Consider the following 26,015-nt stretch of genomic DNA (forward strand, 5'->3'; position numbering starts at 1 on the left):
GGAGAACATACATGTGCCATTATGTTTTGACCTTCCAACAGAGTTCCAGCTCAAGATCCTTTTAACAGTTATCATGGGAGCAGAATCTGATGCAGTTATTTTGAGGAAGGAAAAGTACAACTGCAAGGCAGTGAAAGCCACACTTCAAATTACCTGCATGGCATTTTACAGCAACGTTCCTGCCAAGAAGGAAATTAAATTTTTTAAAAAGTCAAATTTAATTAAAAGTATGCTTAAATATCACTTTAAGAAACATTAAACATTAACAAGGTAAGGGTTCCAACCACTTACATTGTGAGAGGAAGTTGTGAAACATAATACCATGTGCCGTATTTCAATCATCGGGGAAATGGAGAAAAGCCCATATTAATTTTAAGTTCTGATCCAAGTCAAATGTAAAGGCTACTACTAAACAAAATCCTCATTGTTTTCCAGCTGGTTACATGAAATGTTACCCAAACTCACACAATAATTTTTGGAAATATAGCAAAACATATATTTCAATGAGCACTAACAGTTTGTGTCCTAAAAAGGGAAGTCCAATGTCTTTCAGGGGGAAATGATGATTTTTACTATTTAATACTATAAGAAGCAGTGAAAGTTCTTAAGTAGACTAGCATGATTTTGAGCATTAAAAAATAAAAATCTGAACATTTTTTCATACTGTATTTGGCATGCAACCTTATTGTTCAAAAGGTTTTTGTTTAGTCAGAAATGCTTGACAAAAGTATTTTTCCTTTAAAGAATAAATGTCTTGCTGAAGGTATCAATTACCAAAGCTGGTATTTATATTTCTACAAAACTGTACACCAGTCACAATCTATTAGTAAAGAAACACTGTTACTCTACTTGTGTATATTGTTATTGGACTACTACAATGTGTTCTACGTGGGGCTACATTTGAAGGGGACTCGGAAACTACAACAAATCCAGAATGTGGAAGCTAGACTGGTAAGTGGGAGCAGCCGCCAAGACCCTATAACACCGGTCCTGAAAGACCTACATTGGCTACCAGTATGTTTCCAAGCACAATTCAAAGTGTTGATGTTGACATTTAAAGCCCTAAATTACCTCAGCCCTGTATACCTGAAGGAGCATCTCCACCTCCATCATCGAGGCCAGACACAGAGGTCCAGCTCAGAGGACCTTCTGGCAGTTCCCTCACTACGAGAGGTGAAGCTACAGGGAACCCTCCCATCAGATGTCAAACAGATAAACAACTATTTGACTTTTAGAAAACATCTGAAGGCAGCGCTGTTCAGGGTAGTTTTTAATGGTTGATGTTTTATTGTGTTTTCATTATTTTGTTGGGAGCCACCCAGAGTGGCTGAGGCAACCCAAATAGATGGGTGGCATGTTGTTGTTGTTGTTGTTAATAAGTATGATACATTAATACAACTTCAGTGAAGTATTTTTTAAAAAATATAGGCCACTATATATTAAATTTGATCAATACTCTTCATCGATCAGACTTCTCAGGGCTTTGGATGGTGTTTGCACCAAATGTAACTGAGGTTGCACAGGGTGTAAACTACCATAAGTTTATGATCTAGCCTGTTAAGCACTTTAAAATCCAATTGTTTCAACTGGAGATTAAGCATACACCCAAAATATTCATATTTATTAAAAATGCATGTTTCTTTTATAGCATACTAAAACTCATCAACCCATGTAAATTGTAATTTCAACATCATATAACACCTAGCTGAATGCAAACAAGGGTTTCCTTAAATGTTGTGATAGCAAACCTACTCAAAATAATATATTCTGTGTATTTCTTAAAACCCCATTATGGAGGCTTTTGAGGTCATTCCATCAGCTCCCAATATAGGAACATTATGTAATGTGCTCTCTATTGATAGAAAGGGCAAAGATGCTACAGACACAGTTACTGTATTCTCCCATCTATAAGACGCCCCCATGTATAAGACACCCCTTATTTTTGTTGCAACAACAATTGCCAGTCCACCTTCGGCACTATCTGTGTATAAGACGCCCCCTAATTTTTGACATTATTTCTTAGAGGGGGAAACCTAGTCTTATACACGGGAAAATATGGTAATCATTCACAATATTGTCAATTTCTTTGAATTCACAACTCACAGTGTAGCCTTCCAAATGTTTACTTAAATGCGAGCCCCGCTGAATTCAAGAGAACTTACTCCTAGGTAAGTGCATACAGGATTGCTATCCGAGTCTCTCTCCAATCCATTTCTTACTTTGCTGCCTGTCCTAAAGGCTTAAATCACAGAGAAAAGGCCATAGCCTTTTCAAGTCAATCAGTAAAAAGCATGGAGTATAAATTGCCAGCCCTGCCACTCAACTATTTTACCTGCTTGCTTGGCTGAGACATATGCTGTTCACTTTCAATCTGGATGTTATTAGCTCCAGGAAAGTTATTATTTCCTTCCCAACTCAAGTGGATTTCATGTTAAACTAATTCCAGTAATTGCAGGAGGTAACCAAAATAAGGCCGGCACATACACACAGCAGATGGCCCTGTCAGCACTGAAGCAAAGCGTCTAGTATCATGCACACTCTCCGAAGCATCAACATTAATTTAAAATAGGTAGCAGAATGCATAGCTTTTAACACCATGGTGACATATGTGTATGATTGACAGTAGCAGTTTTCTCTACAGTCTGCACAACCTGCAAGGACTGGTGGGAAGGAGGTTATCTATTCTATGTGGGCCCAAGGAGATGAACAGCTGCTCTTACTTAGCCATAGGCACGATATACCTTGCCCAAAGCCACAATCTATTCCCCTTGTTAGGGCGGTGAACCTGCCCGGGATTGTTCTGAAGCAGTTTTGAAATTATCATGATGGAAGGAGCACCACAGGTTCTGTGGCAATGAAATGTGCCTTCTTCTGTCTAGAGTAGGTTAGCACTCTCACATGCTAGCTAATCACTTCTATCTAGTTTATGTGATTTCCATTATATGGGGCAGAGGAGGGGGGGCGGAAATCACTGCATATTTAAAAGTAGCAATATAGTAGATGCAAATGCACTGGCGTGTTATTTGTAAAACCATTAAAAGCCTATATTTTATCTTGAAGCACTAACTATCATGGCATATTAAAACAGCAGTGTGTTCCAAAATGATTAATAATGCAATAACTCTCAAAAATTAAAGGCATGCCAAGCCCAGGGAAGGAAGGGGAAAGACACACTAGAGAACATGGCACTGTTGAAAAGAATCTTAACGGGGGGGGGGGAGGGTAGCCAGAAAAAAATAAGCCAGATTCAATAACTGGGAGAAAATATAACTTGTTTGTGTCTCTTGCAGTGCCTTTGGAAAATGGCAGAGACCATGAGGTTTGCATGAAATTCCGCTGAACTGTAGCAACTGTTTCCTAATTCTTCATTACTTATAACACCGAATGGTTTGTGCTGTATCTAGAAAACTGTGAGCAGGATCCTCCTCACAAAACACCTCTCCCCACTCCAGGCTACGTAAGGGAGTGGCAAGCCACGTTTTGTGAAAATCAGAAGGCACAACACCAAACAGTTGAAGGATTTGGGAGCTGTCCAGCAACGTCAGCGATAATAATTTAGGATCAGAGGCTAGTTTAGAGACTAGAGTGCTAAAGGCCAGAGGAGCTGTCCAGCAGTGCCAAAGGGGTTAATTGGGGCTCAAAGGTGAAGGACAAATGGCAGTAACTCAATAGGTTTAAACATCATGACCTTCAAACAGCAACTGTTGTAAACAGCCAAGCTGCCTCACTCTTCCTGGTGAAATAATGGAGACCCAATTCTACTCATACTTAGGCTAAGGCAGGGGTCAGCAACCTAAGGCCCATAGGCCAGAAGTGGCTTGCAAAGGTCGTTTGACTGGCCCACGAAACGCCCCTGAACTGAGCTGCCCACTTGTGCTAAACTGGCGCAGCACGGCGCGGGGACTCACTTCTGCGACGCCGAAAATCGTGGCGGGGGGCACGATCTGGCCCACGGAGGGATCTCCGCGGGACCGATCCGGCCCAGGTAAGATAAACCTTGCTGACCCCTGGGCTAAGGATTCCAGTTCCTGAGGAGGACTCTGAAATGAGATTCCCCGCACTATGCCCTCTGCTTTGGACTTTGATTAGTTTTCGTTGTCATCTCTTCGCCTGGGGTTCCTGAGGGATTGTGAGGGGTCTGGAACTTCTGGAGGTGAGGCTGGTCAGGATGCAACAGGTCCACTCAGTTGTGTACGTCTCCTGAGTGGGACATCTGGCCTGGCTTATAATCTTAGTGGTTTATCTCAGGGTGCTTTAAATCCGCATGGTGTCTCTAGAATTTGCTTGTAATGGGATCCCCCTCCAAGAAAGGTCTCATCCAAATCTAGTTCTGGATGGATCTGATACTGTATCTTCCCTCTGTTGCCTACTGCAAAGTCACTCCCAAAGGCCAGGCAGACCCATCAGAAAATTGCATAAGGTGGCGTGGTGAGCTGCAGCTGTGGGGGATTTGAAAAAGTAATGCATTGTCCCTAATATGAATCTTGGCATTTTTCTTATGGGCCAACTTGGCTATCTTTACTTTTTGTGCCCCTATATTCTATATGTTCACAGGTCATTGGACTATTTTGGGGTACTTAAATCTTCATCTTTGTTCTACAAACCTTAATACTTCTGTGAATGTAGGGAGTCACCCAAACCTTTACAAGTCTTTACCTGGTCTTGAGTTGCCCTGCTTGGCTTCCAAACTGATATTCCTTCTAATGGTGAACCTGGGTGGTTGAATAAGTGGGAATCCCACCAAATGGGGGTGTGCACACATGTGTCATCACATGTGTGTCAGAGAAGAGCCTTCAAAGTGTTCCCTTTCTAGGCTATCCAGAGTGAATAAATGGGTGGGCATATAGAAAGTGCAATTAGCAAAATGTTGGGTGGTGGTTGGCCAGAAATCAACCACTCCACAGCCAGTACATAGCAGGCATATCCCTCTAGCACAGGTAGTCCTTCAAATCATTAGTATATTCTTTTTCTTCTGAAGTAAGCAAGAGTTTTGAAGGCACAGGGCCTGAAGAACTGGGACACCAATTTGTTGTGTTAATATGTGACATTAGTAAGCTCCAGCTGCTCTGTTCTCTTTGTTGTAATTCCTATAGATACATTATGATTAGACCTCCCTCCCCACCCACTTTTGAACCAGGCAGTTTAAAAAGGATGAGATAATGAGTAATTCCCAGGATAAGGAGAAATCCTCTTTCAGCTGGTCAGAGTCTTGTTTATAATGGACATACACTAGTACGCATTTACCATAAAGCAGCCCAATTAGTTCATGGGCAAGTTAACCTTCTGTCTCCCAGCAAACATAATTCATGCACATTTCGTACAACGCAGCATTTTGCTGGCTATTATCCATCATTTACAAGTGTTATTTGTCTATAAAAATGACACTAAGAAGTTGAAAAATTGTTCTGCTCAGCCTGCCTCTGGATGCGTTTTAACAAAGGGTGTGAACGTAAAAGGCTCCATGTCCCAAGAAGCAATTAGTCAAAGCTATAAATACATTTTCTAAAGGATATAAATGACTGCCTATCCAGATAGCAAGATATCTGAGAGCTGCTCTGTAATACAGGTGCTGCTTGCTAACTCAAATTTAAAACAGATTTACTTATAGGGTAATGATATTAGCATCGGTGGAACTAATCACAACTCACACACATGTAAGAGTCTGCAGTATTTTGCCCTTAGATAGGGGTTAACATAAAATAATACACTTCATTATTTATTGCTAATAAAGTTAATCAAATTCAGTGCTTCTTACTCATGCATGCATTTAAATGGGATCTTGAACATGACATGCATATTTATGAAACAAGAATTGAAATATCGTTATCTGCAGGGGGGAGCATAGCAAGGGCAACTCGGAATAAAACGCTTCATCTTCTTTTTTTTTTACAACACAAATTTGTTTCGTTTAATGGACAAACATTTATTTTAATTCATTTACATATAATATTTACATAGATGATAATCGCAATTAATAGAGAGACTTAATTATTTCTATGCAGTTACAGGAATCTAATGCAATGTACCTCCTGCATGCATATTAAAAGAGATAATCAGAGCATTGTGTTTCTTACTGCCATGCATTTAGGCAAAAAAGTGTAAGAAACCTTAAAATGTATGAAAGGAATGATTGTAAATCTATTAGTGAAAATAATATATGTACTGTGGAAGGAGTGCTCAAATAGCCTGTGTAAGTGTGGTTATGGTTGCACCCTAGCTGCTTCTAAATTTTAATACAATAACAGGTTCCTACTGTTTATTTAATGTCTAGGTTATTATTATTATTTATTAGCCACCCTTCATCTGCTGATCTTAGGGTGGGAGGTAGACTGAGGCAATTTCTGGATAACAAAATTCCATTTATATGGCAAACCAGGAGGTCTATGAAATCTCATACCAAAATAATTTGTAAGGCAGCAATGTTATGCTGACTCTCCTAGGAGTAAGCCCCATTGAAACCAGTAGGAATTTGGTGTAAACAAGTATATGATTGTGCTGCTAAGGCTCTGAAGTGCCATAATACCTAAAGTACAATCCTAACCATATTAACTCAGAAGCAAGTTCCATTGAGTTCAGTGGAGCTTACTCCCAATTAAGTGTGGTATGCGAAAGTCATTTTGAATTCAATGGGACTTACTTCTGAATGGGCATGTCTAAGGCTGCACTGCATGATGTTTCTGCTACATCAATAGACTAGCATGGGAGACCTCTCCACATTCAAAGTTCAGAGAAATTCCAATTGGATCATTTTAGAAATAACACTTGCTTGAACATTTGTAGTCCTTTTATTACTCATTTACTCATAGGATTTGTTTCTCCTCTTAATAATGATAAGCCAATCTAAAACAATGGGAAATAGGATAGCATCATTTTTTTTCTGAGGCACAAACTGCACATTCTGAGGCACAAACGGCACTTTTCCTCGATTTTTGTTTCAGTGAAAAGTAGCTTTGAAAGGTGCTATTGGAAGCTGAAAACCTGCAAAAGGGTAAGATTAAACACACACACACACACACACACACACACACACACACACAAAACCTTCCTTTGACTGAAGTGTCCATGAAGTCAACTGCCCCTTCTCCATGCTCCAAACTGCATGTCTAAGATCCAGCTTGGGAAAAGGGGATAAATTTTGGCCCAGGGGGAAAAAGAAATCAGACTAAGAAATGAGTCAGCCTCTCTCCATGAGCCTTTCTGCTGCTAAACAGTAGTCTCTGGCCTCTTCATACCTAGAATCAAAATTTAGCTCAAACAGGCATTTGGGGCCTCAATTCTTCAATTTTGTATACTATATATTAGCACGGTGGCAGTGCTGCTGTTGTGACTTTCCTAAGGTCAGGGAGCAACCTATCTACCAGTTGAAGACAACCCACCTCAAACTGCTTTTGGTTAAAGGGTGAAAACCAAAAGCTGTAAGAAAGAAGCTCAGAGCACCACTTAACAGGGACTTTGAGCCTTATTGAAAGGAAAGAATGAGGCTGTTCAATTATTTGCATCTTGCCTTGTGGCATATAACAATCAAATTAAAAAGGACACCGAGCCAATCTAAGTTATAATCACCATGCAAAACTAAAAGAAAATCAAAAGATTTTAGAGTCTCCTATTTAAACATTAGATCACTTATATCTGGGTGGCTTTCAATGAAACTGTCCAATTTTGAGCAGTGGCTGCTTAAGAACTTCTAAAGGCTAAATCTTATTCAGCTAATCTGTACATAGGAACAAGTAACTGTCACATGCTTAACCTTTTGCAGATTAAAACTGTCTGCATAAAAGATGTGAAATGATCATTGTTGTAATTGTTGCAAGTAGATATCTTGGCATTTTGTGTGGCAATATATCTCTTCTTCTGAGCAGCAATTTTATGCCCCAGGTCACTTGCTTGTTCATGTCTGTGATAAAAACCACTGTCTTTCATGAAAAATTATATTTCAAGACATCAAAACTGCTGAACTGGTTTCAGTGCAAAGGTTATTGGCTGTAACAGGAAGTTTTAGATTATTATTAGATTAATTTCTAACACGTCAGGAATTTATGAAATGTGGACACTGGAACTGACTTTTCATAGGAGTATAGAGAATAGGCAAAAATGATTTTTTTACTTCACATAGGCTGCAAACTGTCATTTGTTGAGACCGGAGAGAAATATAACACCTTATTAGTGTAAAAGTTAAACTCTGCTATAAGACTGGGTAGCAAATACTGCTAAGTGAGTAAATGTGATATGGGAGGCAAAATGAGCAATTATCAAGGACTTCAACAGGGATTTGTTCACAGAGATGGAAGAAAACATACTTACAAAAATATGACATACTGAAGACTCCCCCAACAGCAAGTCTTTCCCCCACATTTATTGCACATGGGCTATATTTCATGGGAAGGAGGACTTGCAGAACTACCTCACAAATTCTACTAGGATCCTGTAAGGCAATGCCTTCATCTAAGGAGGCAATGTGCAGCGGAGTGCATCTTGATTGTCGGTAAGAGGGTCATTTTCAGGACACAGTGAAGCTGTGTGCAGCGCACTGACCTGAGCTATATAGTAGTTCATCTGCTGCACTTCTGTATTCCCAATGAATCTGAAGAGAGAGAATGCCAGCTATGCCATATTCTAAAGTGGATTGTCATGTGGATTTATCCATTCTGCATCCATTAAGCTACCCTTGAGAATAAGCACTTATCAGAACTCTTTGAAAGATGGCTTTTTACACTTTTGGTTTTTTTAAAAAAAAAACTTAGGGGAGATGTGGGAAAGCACATATTCAAAATAATATGTGAGCAAGAAGATGCAGAAGCATCTAAAAATACACGCCGTCTTTTAATAGCACATAATTCCATGAAGTATTAATTAGAGAAGTAATTCTGCGAAAGCAGTACTACTGAGAATAAAAGTATATCGACCTCCAGGTGTTAAATTCCCCTGTTGCTTCTCCAGCTTTCTTAGATGAAAACAGGTCTAAACATTAGGATCTTGGGAATAAAGCTTTGGTGCAAGATAATAAACCAACATGGTAAAGTGGTTATTTACTACCATATACATGCCACTACTGAGTAAGCCACTCTGGTAAGTGGTGAGAATTTTACCACTATCATCACTTGGCAGGATAGTACAGAAAACCCATTTGTTTGTGCTTTGTAGTTACATACGCACTATGGTAAATGACCACTTGGTAAATGGTAATCTATATTTCCCATCTAATATCAGTTGAGATCCTCTGCTACATCAACTGCTGGTCAGGTTATACCTGCAATTAGCTTCATATTTAACTGTTTTTACATAATCTCCGCAACTGCAAAAAAAATCAAACTTAATAATAATATAGTTTTAAATTATAATTCCTCAGAACATCTTCATAAAGTCATTGAGCTGCAAAGTGTCCATTTTTCACATTATTTCTTCGTATTGCTATTAGACTCTCAGCTGTTTCACACATCATAGTGCATATAGATCCATACAGACAAAGATACATAATCTTGAAATGCATGTAATACAATTTAGAGCTAGGTCAATAGCCCACTAACCTCTGTTAAGTTATGTACTTAGCAGAGGTTAAATGTTAAAACTTCATATAATGCTTCTTGTGGCCCATAATTCATTGGTCATCATTAACTGCTGTCTCTTCATGGAAATATTGGTTTTGTGATTGGAGAAAAATATTAGATAGTATAAAGAATTAAGGTTACAAACCTAAGCACGCTTGTTACTGAGCAAGCTCCAGTGAGCACTGTAAGACTTATTTATGAATAAACAAACAGAATTGCAACGCTGTAATCCTAAAAACCATTGCATGGGCGTCATTACTATGAACATAGTGGGAGTAACAAATCCCAGAGTATATATAAACATGTTTTCTCTTGGCTGTAAATAGAAGCTTGATCCACATGTTTAGCTATAAATTGGATGAAAACAATTTTGGCACAGAAAGCATTTGAAAACAACTAGCTAGTAACATAAAATACTGTTCTTCAGCTCTCTTTCGGTCTTGTATAAACAAGCATGCGAATCACGCTTCTATCAAAGCCAGGGGAAGGATCCTAGCTCAGAAAAGAGGATTGGGTGAGAAAACATTCCCGATAATTAAGAAGACTGCTGGAACACCACCATTTTAGAAAACCTCAACCCCGTGTTTCCAACAGAATTGTTATTATTTATTCATCTGTGCTAAATCATCATGTATTATTATTAAATTATATTACACTATTATTATTCATCTATTATCATTTCGAACAGGTGACTGAAGAGGCTGACAGGAGTGAAAACCATGAAAATAAGGCCATGAATAATCAAGTACTTTTTTCTTGTTTTGAAAGACGGCAACTGATCACGTAAATAAATTCACTGGAAGTCCCTGCAAGGAGGTAACAGATCAGCAGACCAGTGCTCCTCAGAGTGCATCCTCTTCGCAACAGGGAGCTGAAAGAGCACCCCCACACAAAAGGGAAATGGGCCGATCTTGCTAAATAAAATTTATTCGTGTGTATATGAGTGTGTGCAGCTGTATTCATTGTGCGCTGGGTTTCTGAGAGACAATATGCAACCGAACCATGTCAGGTGCTGGAGAAGAGTTGACCATTACACTGAGTCTGTAAACTGAATGAAATTTTTCTTTTGCAAACACCAAGGTTTCAGAGAGCGAGGGGCTCCGAGGCTGATACAATCACTGCTCTAATTCTTCAGCCAAATCCCAACAGAACGTGCTGCATGATATACAGTCTATCACACGTATTCTATTTTCTTTACTATATATGAATACGGAAAAAGTCACATACCTAACTAAAATTTGTCATTGATTTGCTCCATATTGATCTAGAGCAGAACCCAACATACAGTTAGCAGAGTAAAAATATACAGTGGTACCTCGGGTGACAGACGCTTCAGGTTACAGACACGTCAGGTTACAGACTCTGCTAACCCAGAAATAGTACCTCGGGTTAATAACTTTGCTTCAGGATGAGAACAGAAATTGTGCTCCGGCAGCGGGGCAGCAGCGGGAGGCCCCATTAGCTAAAGTGGTGCTTCAGGTTAAGAACAGTTTCAGGTTAAGAACGGACCTCCAGAACGAATTAAGTACTTAACCCGAGGTACCACTGTACACTAAAAACATTGCAGGGTTCAAAATATTAAACCCAAGACAATCAACTTCATCCAGCAGAGCTTTTTTTTACTACTGAAGGTAAATGAACTTTACGGTCACAAATTCATACATCTTCAGGATCAGCACAGACCATAAGAAATCCAGCAGACTTAAACTTACAATACGACTAAAACCTTAGCACTTAAGCATACTACCGGTATGTACAGAACACTACACCAGAAGGAAAGAGAGACAGAAAATGAAAACCAGGCTCCTTCTGGCCTATTATTAGAGTCAGCATGACCTTGAGTGAAACAGAACCAGATTAAACCATCTTAGCTTTTCTGAAGGAATAACCCAAACATCAGGAACCTTCTGCTCCTTTCTAGGCAGAGTAGAAACTTCCAGCTTGCACCACACTTGTATCACACAGAGAAGCTTCCAAAACCTTCTTGAATCACTTAGAATAGACAACATCTCTACACTTTAAACCAATACTTTCTGTACCAAAAAATGTAAACCATGTCAAAATTATGGGCAGGTTTTGGTTTGAACACAGAGCCTCCCTGGTTACAGAATAGTAGAAAACTAACTATTAAGCAGGTTGTGGAGAGTCTCCCCTTGGAATGATGTGAGAGGGAACTATGCCACATATATGAGAATCAGCCCAAATAAGCCATTGCTTCATGCTGCCACTGTAACCAACTATAGCTTTTGTGGTACAGGAGGCAGAAAGCCAGTTCTGAGTATGGAGAAGGAAGCTAAATCCTTTGCACAGTTTTGCAGCTCCCTGGACAAATTCCTCTCTCTCAGTCTAGCTTACTTAAACGTTCTTGATAAATAAGAATGCTATATAACATGCCCAAAAGCCTTGGGACAGAGCAGGGAAGAAATCTAATCTAATCTATTCAAAGTATTGCCTGCACAAGCAGCCATTCATCACTCTGAGTTCTGTGCTAAATAGGTCCTTGTGGTCTTCATCTCATAACTGGTTCAAGGAGTAAGTTACAGTGGTACCTCAGTTTACGAACTTAATCCATTCCGGAAGTCCGTTCTTAAACCAAAACCGTTCTTAAACCGAGGTGTGCTTTCTCTAATGAGGCCTCCCCCTGCCAGTGCCCTTCCACCGTTCAGTTTCCGTTCTTAGACCGAGGTAAAGTTCTCAAACCAAGACACTATTTCCGGTTTTGCAGAGTTTGTAAACCAAATCATTCTTAAACTGGACTGTTCTTAAACCGAGGTACCACTGTACTTTGGGGGAGGGGGGAGTGTACTGTTTTGTCACGCAATTATCCCATCTCATATTTCAGATAAGAGAGAGTTTCTTGCTTGAAAAGTACCCCATATTGAAATCTCACACATCAGAGAGAACGTATTGCTGCAGGAGTAGTCTTACATAAACTAGCCCTCATAGTGAAGAGAAGAAGTATTGTTGCACTAGAGCCCTGTATCACATCATGTCTGATTTAGCCCTTGGTGGTGGCAGCTGTGACTGAGAATACAGGTGAGGAATAGCCAACTTGGTGCTCCCTAGATGGGGACTACAACTCCCACCATCCCTGACCATTGGCTATGCTGATGGGGGCTGATGGGAGTTGTAGTGCAAAACATCTGGAATGTAGTACATTGGATACCCCTTACATAGGTCCTTTTAGATGTATGATCAGCTGATCCGACATTCACTAGTTGTGTACCTATTAAAATAAGAGGTGGGCACTGAAAATCTCCTGCTCTATAGTAAAGCAAGTTGGAGCTGTTACTCAGACAGTGAAGAATGCAACAGTTGAGGTTAGAGGGTTTTTAAAGGAAGATTATTGAGAAACCACTTGCTTATCTATTTAAATATTACGTGTTTATTGAAGACGCCATAAACTGGCTACATCTTGAACTTGCTCCTTTGTGCAGAGTTCTGTAGAAAGTGATTTCTGATCCACTGCAGCTCATCCTTAATTTTCTGTTTGTCCTTCTTCAACATGTGGGAGAAAACTAATTTCCCAAAGGAAACGACATTGTTCTAGCCTCATAAAGCAGTGAAGTTTTTATTCACAATACCAGACTCCATTTCCTCCCTCACTGTCAAAGGTCCTTGAATGTCTTGTTTCAGGCTAGGTTTAAAGCAGCACAGAAAGCAATAGTGGGTTTAAATTAATCTATTAATCAAGCAATTCATTAATTGCTGATTGAAAATTTAGATTTTAATTGGATTTTAATCAGACTTGACACCTGTGAAAAGGGTGTTGACTGCTGATGGCATTAAAGTAAACAATTCACACATCTTTCGATCAGGCAACATATTTAAGATTATTTTCGATACAATAAATACTGTGTTTGTGTTAATTAGGTGAGGGAAATTAACTTGATTAAATATGCTCCCATATAATATGCACTAAATCAGTAATGTTTATCTTAAACATATAAACATGATTTGAAAGAAAAACAATTAACTGACTGAAGAATTTAATTAAAAATGTAAGTGCCCTGAAGACTTCATAATCTAAAGACCATTGCCTATGTTATTATCCCAGGCATTTCCCCTCTAAACTATGTGTTAGGGCATGTTTCCTAAGACAGACTATTCAATGTACCCCTTTAAGACATGTAATAAAGACTGATGCTTTTCAGTAAGGTCCTAGCCTTGCCTACTCAGAAGTAAACCCCCCTTGAGGTCAGTGGGGCTTGCGGCATGATAGCTAGAGGATTGCAGCCTCAGCAACATGTCTGTGTCATTCATGTTGAAAAAGGGAGGGGTGTATGTTTTTTACATCTAAAGATGAACACAGGAGAGGAGAGCTGAACTGTACTGCTACTGCCTCCCTTTTCCCAGCATGTACACAGCCACCCAGGCACTTTTCCTGAGGGCCCCTTTTGATTCCCACAACACCACATTATATGTGACTACACAGGCATATGGGACGCAGGTGGTGCTGTGGGTTAAACCACAGAGCCTAGGGCTTGCCGATCAGAAGGTCGCGGTTCGAATCCCTGCAACGGGGTGAGCTCCCGTTCCTCAGTCTCTGCTCCTGCCAACCTAGCAGTTCAAAAGCATGTCAAAGTGCAAGTAGATAAATAGGTACCGCTCCAGTGGGAAGGTAAACGGCGTTTCTGTGTGCTGCTCTGGTTCGCCAGAAGTGGCTTAGTCATGCTGGCCACATGACCCAGAAGCTGTACGCCGGCTCCCTCGGCCAATAAAGCGAGATGAGCGCCGCACCCCCAAAGTCGGTCACGACTGGACCTAATGGTCAGGGGTCCCTTTACCTTTACCTTACACGGGCATAACCAAGGGGGGCAGATTAGATCCACATATATTATTGAAAAGCATTGAAAGTACTCAATTATCTGCCCTGACACGCCCCCCCCCCAGCAGAAGCCTGCCCCCCGCAATGTCCTATTCGTGGGCTATTTTTACCCGTGACTTTGATTTCCTAAGGAAAGCTCAACAACTTTGGCTGCCCCCCCCCCCAAATCTTGACTACGCCCATGTGTGAATAGAGAAGACATGGGGATCAGGTCACAATACTCTGAGTTTGACCAAAAGAGCAGATACAAATATGCTGAAAAATCACATGGAAACTCATTTGCCTCTTCAGATTACAACCCAGAATCGTTCGTGCTCATCCTCAACATGCTACTGTCAAAGTAGATTGATTCTAGATTCTGTTGTTCACAAGGGTGGGTGTGGTTACTTGATATGCATTTGAAAATTCTCCCCTTTATTAAGATATCCCATACCCTCCAACATTTCTCTGATGAAATTAGAGACACCCTACCATACGGTCCAACATACGGATGTCCTAAGGAAAAGTGGGACATTCCGAGGTCAAATCAGAAACTGGGATGGCTTTTGTAAATCCACGTCTGTCCTTATAAAATAGGGACACTTGGAGGGTCTGTTATCCGCACCTTTTCCTCCCTGCACATGCCACAGGTGAATGAAGAAGGAAGCAGTGATTGTGGTCTTGGTATGTACACAGCCACAATGTCATTGGGCAGGTATCCACCCACTTGCACATTCCCAAGACTGCCTGCAACTCTTTTCATGTTTGCAAATGGACACTCTGTTGGGCTAATGCACAAGCAACCTGCAATGCTTTTTTTTATTTTCAGAATGAAAATGGTTGCTCAAAAAACAGTTTCACAGGCAAAAAATATGCAATGCATCCAGACTGTGTGTGGATTACATAAATAAAACAAGTAGTCAGTCTCCACTGATTCTAGAATAAAATGTTGTGTATACACAACCTCAATTTCTTGTGTGCGCTAACAATTCTGGTTACTCACATGCTTCTTATTTTGGTTCATTTCGCTTTTAAGAACAAGAAAGAAAAGCATACCTTCTTTCCTTTCTTTCACTGGGGCCTGGAGGAGATATGGCAGCTGTGGCTTTTCGTCAAAGGTCAGCACAGAGCACAGCTAACAAAGTGTCAATAAAATACATTCTGACAGCAGTAGTCTCTGTCTGCCAATGCTAAATTAAGAGCTGTCCAACAAATTGGAAACCTTCACAAAACCAAATCAGGAATGTCCTCAATTGTACCATGGTTTTATTTCTGAAAAGAAATTTAGAGATCCTTAGGCAGCAGGCTCTGCCTTACTATCAATTAAGACGGAAGCATTTATTTGACTGTTTCATAAAACAAGGGAATATATGACTACGAAATAATTAAAGGAATTTGGTGCATTGTGAATCATGAGTCTGTCATTTAGTAATCAGCTTGTAGGGAATTTCCTACAGCCAGACATTTATATTACATAGATTTCCTAGTGTCTGTTTGCTGTGAACACAAGACTAAGGACTTGACCTAATGCATTTGTAGGCAAGCAAGCAATTGCATTCTCTTTCTCACACACTACATGATAGTCAGGAAATATATAAGAGGTGCTTCTTTCTTTCAAGATTTTGCTGTTAATTCTGGGTATGTAACTGATTGTTTTAAGGCATTCAACTATTTAATATGAAAGGTTTACATTCTGTATCCTTCAAGATTAAATCAGAATTAGCTTTTAAACTTGAATCACCTTCTATTAGCTCTAATATATAAAGAAAGTCAACTATTGTAATACAAAATTCTGGAGATATAGATGTTCTGTGCCTCTCGGTGCTGAAAATTACCTGCAGTTCCTTCTAGGCTACATGCAATGGCCAGCTAGTGGAGCAGCAAAATAAGAAAGGTTTAGATCAAAATGTTTTCTTAGGAATATATCTTGCCTACAGAAATATTTGTGCATACAGGATATTGTTTTTACTCTGTGCTTCCATACTTGACTCACATGCACTGAACAGTATATTTGGTAATGAAAATGTAGAGACAGTTGAAGGAATTGTTTTGATTATTTGATGTTATTATTTAATTTCTATACAGCTTAATATATTAGAAATAGATCTGAGCAGTGTACAAAAAAACCTGAAGCAACAACACATAGCTTAAACAAAACATTACAAAAATACACAGTTGTGTATAAAAATGTTACATTAATACAATTTTACTAATATATATTAGTCAATTCATATATTAGTCAATTCATTTTCCTTCTGTCACACCCTCACTCTTAGTCTTTGGGTTTCTCACCAAGCGGGGTCCAAACTCTCAGCTCACTCACAAAAGTCTCACAACAAGAAGAGTTCCTGGAAACAGTGGACATCACCCTAGTCTAGACTTGTTTTTTATGGGCAGGCCCAAAGTGGCTGGTACTTCCTCAGGCTGCCCACAACGATGTCCCATTCAGTTGCTCTCTTTTACAGCCAGTTCCCAGTACAGCAGGCTTGTTGAGTTTCCCAGGGGGTCCAGAGGATGTGAAAAGGTCCCTCCTCCACTCACAGCTCTTTCTTCACCCTCTGCCCTCTCCTTCTCCTCCATGGGAAAGCCCATAGACTTCCTTGGCTAGCACCACTACAACGGATGCTCCTGAACTGCATACAAATGCATGGGGCTGGACTTGTATGCCAAGTGCGTCTTGGATCCTAGCAGATTTGACTTCACAATGAACTGTGCACAATGACTTTGACTTCACAATGAACTTCAGGTTGTTTCTGGCTGAGAAAAAAAATATATTTCTAGGTTCGCTGTGCTAGGAGGTGTTAGGTAGGGTGCACTTGTTTTCATGCAACAAAATGTACAATTGCCATGTGCCCTTAATTCTAAATCTCCATTATCCTGTGTATGGCTCTTATTCACGCACTTCCATTGAAAATATAGGGGGTGCTTATACCAGACCACTGAAGATTAACCAAATGGTTATTTATTTGCAAAACTTCAAACTTGTACCAAAACCAGAAGTTAATGTGTTAACCCTCAACAAATAAAAATTGGGGGAATTCCCTGTCACTTTTTATCGATGATATAATACAGCTTTCTATATAAAGGGAATTCTCTATTAAATTCTAAGGGTTGTTTTTTTAAAAAAAAAAATCAGTGTCAGCAGGTGGAAAATATGCACCAGCTATTGCTTAGGTAATAAGCTAAGAATGAGCAAGTTAATCAAATCTATACACATATGTGGCTATTTTTGTTTTTATCGCTCTGTTAAAATGATTAACTGTAGCTGCAGTCCTAAACACACTTACCTGGAGTGAACTCCATTAACTCAATAGGACTTAATTCTGAGTAGACATGGTTAGGATTGAACTGCGACTTACCAAATCAATTATGTACTTTAAATAGATTTTTAAAAAATTGTTTGAAATGTGTATATATTTGAGCTATAAATTGAAATTTGACTAATTTATTTGTGGCTTGGGATAAATTAATTTTTTTTAGTTTATACTGCATGTTTAAAAATGCTTGTCTATGGAATACGTTCTGCCATTGTGACTAAGCACTTAGGGAAGTTGTTTGAACAGCAAAAATAAACTAAAAAATAAAGTTTGAAATTCATTGCAAAAACTTCAGTAGGGAGTCTGCACTGCCCTTTCACTAATAACAAATAGCAAATATTTGTGCGTTACAGAAACAAAGGAGGGAAAGGAAGACGTCTGTAAGATGCAAAGTCTCGTGGAAATATCTAGGATGGAAGTAAATAATTAATAGCCTCAAGGAAGCATGCTAGACATTGCTTTTCCTGCTTTATAGTCATTAACAGCATTAAAACAACATCTTTCATTTCACTGGCAAATATGATGTCCATTACTAATATGAAAGAATTTTTCACTTGTATTTGATTGAAAAAAGTGCTTTTAATATTTTAATATTACCGTCAGCCAGAAAAAGCAGCTTCCTGTAGCCAGGACAGCTGAGCAACAGGAGTTGGTAAAAGCTTCCAAAGCCATTTTTATTCTTATTTTTTTGCAATCTATGGCAGCTTCAGCCTGCCCTTCAATGAAGTTCTCTTCCAAAGCCGATAATTAAATTGATTCACCTTTAACAGCCTGATCCTATGCATATTTACTCAGAAATAAGAACCTGTATATTCAACAGGGTTTTCTACCACAAAAAATGTACGCTAAGTCTAAACAAAGTGAACAATTCTTGTTATATTTCCAACTCACTCGAACTGTGTTCATTTTAACCTTCTATCACTGGCAATGGTGGGTGGTACCTATTGGGACTGGGGGCACAAAAGGGAGGGAAGGCAATAGTAGGTGCAGCTGGATCTAATGATAAGTAGATCCACAACCAATGACGGGCAGGGCCAACTAATTTTGTCTTGTCCTCTTCCCTACCGACTTACTCAAAGGCAACGCTGAGAATAAGAATGAGAAAGGTAACAGTCCCTTCTTGGGACTGGTTGTAAGAAAGCTGGCTAAGATTGGTGGGGCCACTGATCACTTGTGTTGCATCTGCCATTATAATTCTCTTACAGCAGATTTGCACATTGAGCAAGGTATATTCTACGTTTGGACTAATGATATTCCCACCTATGCACACAAATGCTCACTAGTTATTAGCACTCCCAACTTTGTTACACTTGATTTTAGCCAAGGTTAACGTTGCACATGTTGGGAAGAGTCTGACATATAGATCATAAACATTATGTTTCAAACATGCATATATGGTGGTACAGTCACTTTCTTGAAAGTCAGGTTCAGATCCATGCTCGGCCATGAAGCTCCCCTGATGTGCAAGTTTCCTCTAAGCAGGGAACTTTTTTGCATAGAAGGAACATTTTAAGTATGATTTACGCTGCGGAACTATATCACATCATTGTGCATAAAATCTAAAGCAGCTTTAAGGGAGTGCTGAGAAGATCTAAACATGAGGTTCCTATGTTGCAATTTAAGTGCATGAATATCAAAACAAAAATGTGAAAAACAAGACCCTGAGAGAGAGAGATTTAGCATGGTGCATTCATTATTCCAAACCACACAACAATATGAGCCTTATCTCTGAAAGCATTTTTTACTGATACAGGGCCATGTTTGCATACAATACCAAACCACAAATTAGTACTACACACACACAAGCAAAAAGAAGACTGAATGAAGTGCTGGTCGGACTTGTATGCTTCCTCAACCCTCTCCTTTGGAGGAGTACTTTGCCATAGTTTGTTTGATTTCCCATGATTCCTGGTTTGTCCTTAGGAACAAACCAGAGACAGTGGTTTGAACCAAACTCTAGTCAGTTTCAAAGAAAGCAAAATTCAAACCACAGGTCGTGAAGCTGCCTTGTTTGACTCAACATAGTTTGTTTTAAACCACAGCCCCTAGTTTGTTTGAAAGAACAAGACAGGAATCGTGGGAAATGAAATTAACCTTGCTGGGGTCCTCCTTTCAGTTGCATGGAAGTGAGCACACCCCTCTGCTTGTGCACACAGCACTAAACTATGGTTTAGCATTAGTACATATGAATGCAGCCTATTAATAAAGTGGCCTGGTTCACATGCCACAGTAATCAAAGCCATGGCTTACTAGAACAGCACAAATGTGTGGGCTTCTGGAGAGAATCCTGCTCACAGTCACATTGTTCTTCCTTTTTTACTGCCACACCATGCTGAGCTGAGCCAATTTTTGGCTTAGCCTATCTTCCAAATCTGGGCTTATAATTAAGCTCTCTCCCCCCTAATGATGAGCTTTAGCCTAGGATAAACCTTGGCTTGCTGTAATGTGCAACCCAGACAGTTGGCCCCACTGTGATATCCTTCTGTCATGCAAAAGACTAACATAGGTTTGCTTAAGCTGCAGATGGTAAACACAAATTGGATGTGCATTCCAGAAAAAAGGCCTCGTGCAGATAACATCCTAACTGTTATTACAAGCAGGAGAGATTACAGCAAAGAGTGAAGCAATTTAAGAAAATTTTAATGTTTGCTTTCATACGCTCCGAAGTTTTACTTACTGCAGAAGATTATCTCAAGAGGTTTCTAACATCCATTAGATAGAAGCCGTACTCAGAAAGAAATACATGCTGCCCAATTCATTCCCATATTTTCTCGAAACACAGCTTCTACCAAGTTGAGTGGAGCTTGCTCACTAGCAAGGATTGTTCTAACATTAAGTTGAACATTACAATTTCCAGTGTGCGGGGAAACCAGCCACACTGCTCTAAAACTGCCTCTGGTTCATTCCAGGTGTTTGGCGCTCACGCAGGAGGCTCCTCATGTAGGAATTGGCAGGATGGAGGGATGCTGCTGCAATGCCACATTCCCGACAGTAGTACTTACAAAAGGCTGGTGCTGTGTAGGAGCATGGGAAAAGTACCAGATTGGCTGCGCTAGCGCACCCATACGGACCCAACCATGCTGCGGGCAGCTCCCAATCAAATGAGTGCCAAGGAGTGTGGTGGAGTCTCCTTCTTTGGAGGTCTTTAAGCAGAGGCTTGACAACCATATGTCAGGAGTGCTCTGATGGTGTTTCCTGCTTGGCAGGGGGTTGGACTCGATGGCCCTTGTGGTCTCTTCCAACTCTATGATTCTATGATTCTATGCTGCCACCCTGCCGTGCCTCTGTACTGTTCCAATACGTGGCAGCAGGGCTGCTGTCAGGAGGGCAGTGGTATGCAAGAATCCTACCGTGCTGGCTGCTCCTTTCCTCATGCAGGCAAGTTTGCACATGACAATGTAGGCCTAAAAAATGCCAGCCTGTACCTTTCCCCATTTAATCTTTAAGTTCACCCTTTCAGAAGAAAATCCACTAAGTTTTTTAAAAACAAAACATGTTGCCAATGACCCATTTTCAATATCTGAAGAAGCTATTTACAGTATTAAGCCCTCATCTGGAAGCACCAGCAGCCTTATTCAAGAGGGAATCTTCAGACAGCAAGGCTTCTATTACATTTCTGTCTAGAACCTCAAACCAATTTTGTCTGGAATTTCAATCTGATTTGCAACAACTCTCTAAAGCGCTTGCACAACTGTAGTAAAGTGTACTTAAGATGCAACCAAATAGTAAAAGCGCTTTTTCAACTAAGATATTAGTTGTGTGTCAATGGAGAATGTGGTGAATTGACTGTAAACAAACTGTACATTATACACTTAAAAAAATGCATACAGGAAATGCATAGAGCACATTTTATTGCTGTAACAATTACTTAGCGTTAACTACATCATTACCCAACAGTGAACTACGAGTATAGATTTTCCTCAAAGGAAAGGCATCTAAAATCATTATAATACAGCTGGGAATACAACGTTCATCTTATGCATTGTGCAGAACTGGAAAACACAGCCACTTCAGCATCAATTCATTTTTACATAATACTCTGCAACTGGCAACCTATCAGGGAAATAACATGCCATCTATGGGAGTTATCTAGCTATGGGATCAGCAACATTTTGAACATCAAGCAATACGGTGCATGTTATGGACACGTTCAATAATATTGATGTATGCTGCATAAAAAGATATCCATGTAGTTGATCCCTGTGTGGCATGTACCAACACCGAAAATTCTCCAGTTGCTATTAGTTTCCCTCATCACATTTTAACTACCTACTGTTAACGAGGCCAGAAATAATTCTAATGACTGAGGAGGCCATCCTACAGTCACCCACCTGGAACTCAATGGGGGTTTGAACTCAATGGGGTTTACTTCTGAGTAGACATGGATCTATGGACCGCAATAAAGCTGTGTGCGCGAGTAGACGTATATAGAATCGCACCGTATTCCATAAACTCGTGACTACAAAGCACTATAAAAGGTTGCTATTTGGACAGCTTTCCTTTTTAAGTGAAGCAGCCGTCTAATGCTCTAAGCTCTTCTATCATTAGCTTAAGTACCCAATCATCATAAATATATTCCGAAGCACAATAAGGCTTGCTCTTGCCACACAGAAAATTAAGACATTAAGAGCGTTGTCCTTTGCCACAAAATGACTTTCGCCTAAGTGTGTATCTTCCCATCTTATATTTATTTGGGGATGGACAGCAACTGTGCTTAAAAAACAACAAAAGTCTGTCAAAGCCATTGAGCCTAAAATTAGATCCATGTCGTTTATCTTGCTGAGGGAGCACATCCTGGGAGGCAGGAATCCTGTAAATTTCAATAACAAGAGATTGCTCACCAGAACGGATTGGGAGGGAAGGACAGTGTTGCATGTATGCACTTCCTGCAATCACAAACAAGCCTGCCCTGTGGCAAAACTGCAAAGTTATCAATATCTGTGCTTTCAAGCTGGAGTGGGGAACTTGTGACTTATGGGCACATGTCGTCTCAGCCTAATTTCATGTGGCGTATAGGCATGGGGTGGTACAGAGAGAGAAAGAGAAGAATGAGACATGGAAAGCAGAGAGAAAAGGGCTCTACTATTGCACTCCATGATGAACTGCAGACCCAAAATTTACTTTTCCTGTAAAGTCAATGGCCTTTCATAGGAAGGCCATTGACTTTACAGTCGAGATTCCACTGGGTGACATCTGGTTTTCAACATTGTAATATATCACCAGCTAAACATCGCGATAGATGGACGTATCGCGATGACTGAAATAAGGATGGAGCTACGTAGAGGCATTGGCTGGCTTCATGGTTTTTCCTACATCGTGATTTCTGCAGAGAAAGCGTGCACAAATACACACACCATGATTCGCAATATATTGCCTAGTCAAAAATTATCAAACTGATATCACGATATGGACTTCAAACCAGTTTTGGACGATATGATGCCCAGCCCTACTGGACAATATCCACTGACAGTACTATTACTATCATGTCACTATTCTGACATATGCAGTCTTGAAACCATTGATCAAGATACCTGTTTTGTGATAAAATGCTATTTATTTAATATCAGCAATTACGCTAAGCCCAACTGTGCGGTGCTGATATTGCCAAGGTTGCAAATTCGATCCCCAAATGGGATAGCTGCCTATGGAATAGAGAGATCATAGAATCATAGAGTTGGAATAGGCCACAAGGGCCATCGAGTCCAACCCCAAGATGATCCTTGAGGTCCCTTCCAACTCTATGATTCTAATAAAAGGGTGAATCACATACAGTATATATGACAATTTTAGAATTGAGTGTGGAACATAAATTATCTTTAGGCCTTGCCACAACAAACCAAGTAGCTCACACCATACACCTCTGTATTGCATCTATGTTGACTGTTTTTGTGGTAAAAGCTAAGATAAAGTGCTCAGTTCAAAATAGGGTGATTCAATGACGTGACCTATAACCTGATGAGTGATCATGAAACTAATAGATTTTCTGTGATATATGAAAGAGTACAATAGGCACAAGGCATGAAAAATCAGTGACGTTAGATGAAATACAAAGGGACTCTAATTTTGAATACACTTACAGGCCAATCATGAGCAATAGCCTATTAAGTGTCACCATTGGGTTGCTGTCTAGGCAGATACGTGATATTCACATAAGGCAACCAACATCATTTAAAATCCATAAGAACCATCAAACAATTTAAATTACTGACAGATAATACCCAAGACTACCGGTACTTAGCAAATTATGTTTAGATACTCTCTGAGTTCAACTAGCCTCCTGACTAGTTTTGTTATGTTACTTTCAATATTAAATACAGTCTGCAAAGAACACAATTTCCACTGTGAAGGAAATTAACAGTACAGTCCTATATGCATGTCTACTTAAAAATAAGTCCCAATGAGTTCAATGGGACTTATTCCCAGGTAAGTGGATATAGAATTACAGCCTCAATTTTTCTTCTCCCCTCGCCTTTCTGAGCACAGAAAGCAACACAGCCTGAATATTATCATCCCTTCCTCTTCTTGTTGAGTAAAAAAACCTCTAAATTTTACAGTCTATAAGGATCTGAGAGTTTTAAAACAGAAAACAATCTAGGAATAATCATTATAGCTTAGCAGTAAGTCAAGAATGGATATTTCTCAATGAAAAACACACATAATGTTAGCCACAGTATTTCCACCAGGAAAGCTATAATGACTAACTTTCGCAGGCTAGTAACATATTGTGTATTACATTTGCTCTTTAAAATTCCAAGGAGTTCAATGGGGTTTTCTTCTGAAATAAATGCTTTAGTTCTATATAACTGGTGCAGGATTACAGCCATTGTCTGGGTTTAGAAGATCCAACATTAAACAAGCATGCATGACATGATCACAATATCGTTTTTTTAAAAGGGAAAATTCACTATCAGGCTTGTTTGCCCAGATCATTTTGATGAATGTTCTATGGGAAGAAACGCATCACCAAATACTACATACATTCTATATCAACAGAAAGTAGATCACATGTATCATTAAGGAAATGAATTACTGCATATTTATTTTGTTATTGCATTTCTATCCCATCTTTCCTCCAAGGAGTTCAAGGTGGCATGTGGTTTTCCCACTCTCCATATTATCCTCACAACAACCTTGTGAATTAAGTTTAAGCTAAAAGTTGGTTGACTGGCCCAAGGTCACCCTTTAAGCTTCATAGCCAAGGGGGGATTTGAACCCTGGCCGCCAAGGTCCTAGTCTGGCCACACGACAACTCTTAAACATACCAGTACAACAAGAGATAAGACTCCAAAGGTTTCCCTTCTTCCAGAAAGTCGGTCTCATCATCATCCAAAAAACAACAGCCACCATCATACAAATTCCTACACTCCACGAAGCGTAATAGTAGCACCAGAACAGCATCCTTTGAAAGAAAGGACAAGCAGGGAAGGAATAGAACTCTCCTGTAGCAAGCAATGGGTGACTTAAGATACACATGACCAAAAATTTAAACTAACACACATTGTGGCTCCCCTTTTACTCTACATCCAGTGCATTCCCCACCACTGGTTTGAGTAGTGGTGTCCATGACATTAGATGCAATCTATATCTGTCCTGTGTTTTGATCCGTCTTCCCGAAAACCAGCTTTGATCTGAACTGAGAAAAAAGAACCAACTAGCTGCAATGTGCACACAAACCTGTGTGCCTTAACAAAACCCATACCGTAGATACAACATAGTACAACCATTTCCATTCATTTCAACTCGTGCATGTACTTAACTGTCTTCTGAAGCACATATAAAAAGATTAAACTGTAAAGGCCGTATACAACAGAAAAACCAGCACAGTCTGAAGTGGCACTTGATAGTGGCACAAAGTAGTACCACACACACCATCTTCACGGCTGACACAAGTACCCTCGTACTAATAATACAAATGCAGATTGAAAAATTAGGGAGCAATAATCCATATGCTAGATGGCATCAGCTGCCAACTACTGGACCCATTCCGGACTTTGGAACGCAAGCGCTTTGGAAGGTGGCGAAGAGGAAGAAGCGCTTTCCACCTGGAGTCATTAACGATATTTCTAGAAATGCTTTCTGGCCGCTGCCAAATGCTTCTTGGAAATGCAGTAATTTCTACAGGAATGGGCACAAGGAACAAGTCCAGGGTGAAAGGGCAGGTAGGGCTGAAGGAAGAAAGAAAAAATGGGGGCATTGAATGGACTGAGAGGCAGCAGTTGGGATGGTGGAAGGCAGAGCCAAACTGAGGTGAGGAAGAAGGTGGAAGCGGGAAAGCAGAGGGGTGCAGGGAGCAAAACAATCACGTTGAAGGAGGCGAGAGAAGGAGGAGGCAAGTAGAGCTGTGGT

The 26,015-nt window shown here is 40.0% G+C and overlaps 1 protein-coding gene across 5 annotated transcripts in view; it reads right to left on the bottom strand.

The window, feature by feature from the left end:
* Positions 1–26,015, bottom strand: part of AFF3 (ALF transcription elongation factor 3) — a 224,539-nt gene that overhangs the window by 186,774 nt on the left and 11,750 nt on the right. The window lies entirely within an intron of this gene.

Source organism: Podarcis vaucheri (assembly GCF_965113315.1).
Source record: "Podarcis vaucheri genome assembly, chromosome: 4".
Taxonomy (NCBI): domain Eukaryota; kingdom Metazoa; phylum Chordata; class Lepidosauria; order Squamata; family Lacertidae; genus Podarcis; species Podarcis vaucheri.